This window comes from Palaemon carinicauda, chromosome 36, assembly GCF_036898095.1.
Source record: "Palaemon carinicauda isolate YSFRI2023 chromosome 36, ASM3689809v2, whole genome shotgun sequence".
In the NCBI taxonomy this organism is placed as follows: domain Eukaryota; kingdom Metazoa; phylum Arthropoda; class Malacostraca; order Decapoda; family Palaemonidae; genus Palaemon; species Palaemon carinicauda.
The window spans coordinates 44,789,686-44,794,685 of NC_090760.1; positions in this window are offsets into that span (position 1 = coordinate 44,789,686).

A 5,000-nucleotide genomic window follows, 5' to 3' on the forward strand; every position below is an offset into this window, starting at 1 on the left:
TGTATGTTGATGGAGTGGTGAGAGAGGTGAATGCTCGAGTGCTTGGACGAGGTTTAAAACTGGTAGGCGAAAATGATCATGAATGGAAGGTAAATCAGTTGTTTGCGGATGATACTGTACTGGTAGCAGACACAGAAGAGAAGCTTAACCGACTAGTGAGAGAATTTGGAAGGGTGTGTGAGAGAAGGAAGTTAAGAGTTAATGTGGGTAAGAGTAAGGTTATGAGATGTACTAGAAGGGAAGGTGGTGCAAGGTTGAATGCCATGTTGAATGGAATCCTCTTGCGGAAAGTAGAGACATTTATCAATGATAAGGCTATAATGAGACAATTCATATTTGATAAAGGACACGTACAAAAAAAGAAAAAAAAAATATGTAAAAAGTAATGATTTTCTTTTTTTATTACAACAATACAGAGCAGAACAGATGCTGGGACATTGAATGATGATTCAAAATACAGGTCGGAAAAATTAAGCAGTGATTCATTAACTAGAGATTAGGGTAACACCATACCGAAGACAAGTAAAGGGAGAAGGGAGTTGGGTGCGTGGATGAGCAGTATATAATGCCCAATTCAAATTTGATCTATTCAATCAATATAAAAGTGAACTTCATCGTCATACAGTGATTACGAATCTATTGTGTTGATTAGCAATCAAATGGTTGTGGTGGCCGAAGTGGCAACGTCCCTGACTAGTGAACACCAGGCTGGGTTTCGTTAGTTTCTTTGGTCGCTGCAACCTCCCCATCCTTGTGAGCTAAGGGTGGGGGGTTTGGGGGAGCCTATAAATCTATTACCTGATTCATAAGCAGCTATTGCTTTGCCCTCTTTGGTCGTAGCTTGGGTGGAAAGGGGGCTTGGGCGCTGATCATATGCGTGTATGGTCAGTCTCTAGGGCTTTAACCTGTTCGATAGGGCAATGACATTGTCCCTTGCCCCTGCCATTTTGAGCGGCATTTAAACCTTAAACCTTTAATTGAGCTACCAATTCTTCATCGACGTAATTTTTCTAAAAAATTTTATGCTGTTACACATGACTCTGACAGGTAATGTTCTCCAGGCAATTTTTCAAGTATTGGCAAGTATTTTCAAGTATTGGTCCACAATGATCATGTATGCACAAGTGAGTCGGTTTATCTATGATTGCACCAAGATATTGTTAGACTGTAATAAATGGCAGCTATGAGAGAGAGAGAGAGAGAGAGAGAGAGAGAGAGAGAGAGGAGAGAGAGAGAGAGAGAGAGAGAGAGAGAGAGATTTTGTAGCTACTGAGATTTGCTTTAACTTAGCCAAATCGAGATAACTTTTCCATAGCTCATAATATGGTAATATGCTTAATAATTAACACCGATTTTCGCCGAATGAATAATATATGATGATTTTTATAAAAAAGAAAATAAATAGACAAAAAAAAAGTCCCATAAAATAAGAACTCATCCCTCAAAAAGCTACAATAATGGAGCTTTAATAGGAAAGTTAATCTCTCATCGATAGAGTTGCATAGACCGCAGCTTACCTCAGCCTAGAAAATCCCTTATCTTCAATTAGGTGTTATTTTTCACTGTCTAACATTATTCTAATACGTACATAAATATACCCACTCACTGTCTCACCGGAGAAGGTTAGAATAATTACCCTTAGTAGCTTGAGCAGATCGATAACCTTTATTGTAACAGAATCAATAGTAATTACGTCAGTGGTCGGTTGGCGAGGTTGGATTGAAGAACAAGCTTTTGCAGGAGGAAATGGAAATTGCATGATTTGACGCTGATCTCTCATTTAGATTCCATTTGGTACATTATATCTAATTATTGTTTATTCTATATCTGGTAGTCTCGAGTAGTATCTCAATAACTCATTTAGCTAATAATGGGTGCTCGCGTTAGGGGAATGTGCCCAACAAAAATGTTATGAAAATGAGGAACATTGGACATCATTTAAACATTAATACCACTATCGGTTTGAGGGGTAATGCAGGTTGGGGTTGACGATGGCCCATCCAATTCATTCGGAATCAGAATATTCTGCAACAACAGATGATTGCAAAAGTTTTTTTTACAGGATGCAAATAGGAGGTCAATTAGTACACTATTGTCGATGTTGTTTTCTATTTAGTTTCCTATGCATTTTCTTAGGCACAGGACAAGACACTGTGGCACGTTAAGCAGAAGCTAGTGATTCTAGCAACAGATTGAGCATTCCTCAAATCTCAAGAGAAACCTGTCACACTCCCTGTCAGTGTAAAGCCAGTTGAATTTTATATGGTCAGGATTGACAATTATTTATAGATGACTATACTCCAAGGAATGGGTCTATATGGTTTAAACCTAAAGTCAAGTGAGATAACTGTTTCAAGATGGAGGAAGAGACGGGTAGCGACGACTGCTATAAGCAGTTATTTAAAAGGAGAGAATATATGGGTGTACATGCATTTAAGTGGGGATACCTTAATATGGTGAAATGGTTTGTGTATCACCATGATCAGTAAAGCTGCACTAGTAGGGGCTATCCATACAAGGTTGGTTTGCTGTGAACAATCAGACTAAAGCAATCACGGATCCAGCAATTCCATAAAGAAGTGGTCGGAATCACGACCAAAACAGCAGGGGGTCAAAGGGTGCTGCAAGTCCTCTGTAAGCTGTAGCAATTTTCATCTATTTCACAGATATTTTTCTTGTTTTTTTACTTTTTACCCATTGAATTGAATACCTAATGGGGAAAAGGTTTTATGTAATAACAGGATGATCAATAACACATACACGCACACATACAGAGAGAGAGAGAGAGAGAGAGAGAGAGAGAGAGAGAGAGAGAGAGAGAGAGAGAGAGAGAGAGAGATCAAGCTTCCACATCTCCTTTACTACATTCTTCTTTTAGCAACTATTGAACAGAAGTTGATTATTTGCTGTCAATTTTATCAAAGTTTGAACCTTTTCGTAAAATACAAACTTTTTTTCATGAAACCTTTTTAATTCCTTCATATATGAAATTATTTTGAAGAAAAGCCTGTTTATCTTTTTTTTGAAGATTTTGCTTTTTTTTTTTTTAGTTTTCATCTTCCTTCATCCAATCGACTGACGTATTTTTTCCGTGTTTATAGAAACAACAAAGACCACAATAATTTACGATTTCAAATTAACTCTAAATTGTGAGTAAAGACATAAGAAGGAATTCTCTTTGTGAAAACGGCTATGCATATAAGTAAATAAAAAAAAGAAACTTAACCACTTCTATATTGAAGGGATAAGACTTGTTTTTAATTCTATGCATATTTATAACAATATTAGTTCGTGACAGTCATAAATTTTCTTTCAAATGTTGAGTCACAAGTAGTTAACTTATGAGGAATAGGACCAGAGCAGATAACTTTAGAGATAAAAAAATGCCTTAATATAGGAAAAAAACCCGATAATAAAGATAACTGAAAAAAATTAATATTTTCCATCCCATATGCCGAGTTGGCCCGTCAAACTTTTTTTTGGGGTGCAAATCCCATGTTTTGGAATAAAACGTTTTTGTTCTTTTATTTGGGGATAGCAACCCCACCCCCTCTGGATCCACTCGTGTATCCTCTCTTAGTTATTTCTTTTATATCATAAAAACAATATTTGCAGAAAGCTGAAAAATAAATTTTCTGTTCTAAAATTATTAAGAAAAAATAGCTATTGAGTTTCACGCTCCTTGCACTAGGAAATAAGTTAGTTCACTATAACATATACCGGTCTTTAGAAATTATACATCGTAGTAAAAAACAAAAAACTTAATAAAACAATACAATTTTCATTTTTCACAATTATTAATAAACTTACAATTTAAATTTCTTTATGTTTTTAGGACAATGACTGTTTTAAAACCCTTATAATTCTTAAACTGCAGAAGCATCTGCCTGTGTAAATCTCCAGTGGTAATTTCATATATTCAACAGCCATTAAATGCACAAAAACGTCAACAATTCTGAAAATAGATTTTTTCCCAAGTAGGAACTCTTAACTTAGCATTCTCTACAGCAAAACAAATTCCCTCTCTCTCTCTCTCTCTCTCTCTCTCTCTCTCTCTCTCTCTCTCTCTCTCTCTCCTCTCTCTCTCTCTCTCTCTCTGTATATATATATATATATATATATATATATATATATATATATATATATATATATATATATATATATATATATATATATATATATATATTTATACACATATCACCAAAGGCACTTCCCCAATTTTGGGGGGTAGCCAACATCAACAATGAAGACAAAACAAAAAGGGGACCTCTACTCTCTACATTCCTCCAGCCTAACCATTGACATACTACTTGGTTAAGCGGTATTTCAATATTCATGCAAGTCTCCCGAACCATGGTTCGACATTCCGGCCGGTCATATGCTATTGTCTTTGTATGATTTCCCCTGGGGCTCTGATCTCTCCACGTTCCTCCAGCCTAACAAAGGACTCAACCGAGTTCAGCTGGTACTGCTAGGGTGCCACAGCCCAACTTCTCACATTATCCACCACAGATGAGGCTGCATAATGCTGAATCCCCTGCTGCTGCTACCTCCGCAGTCATCTAAGGCACCGGGAGGAAGCAGCAGGGCCTACCAGAACTGCGTCACAATCGCTCGCCATTCATTCCTATTTTTAGCACGCTCTCTTGCCTCTCTCACATATATCCTCCTATCACCCAGAGTTTCTTCACACCATCTATCCACCCAAACCTTGGCCTTCCTCTAGTACTTCTCCCATCAACTCTTGCATTCATCACCTTCTTTAGCAGACAGCCATTTTCCATTCTCTCAACATGGCCGAACCACCTCAACACATTCATATCCACTCTAGCCGCTAACTCATTTCTTACACCCGTTCTCACCCTCACCACTTCGTTCCTAACCCTATCTACTCGAGATACACCAGCCATACTCCTTAGACACTTCATCTCAAACACATTCAATTTCTGTCTCTCCATTACTTTCATTCCCCACAACTCCGATCCATGCATCACAGTTGG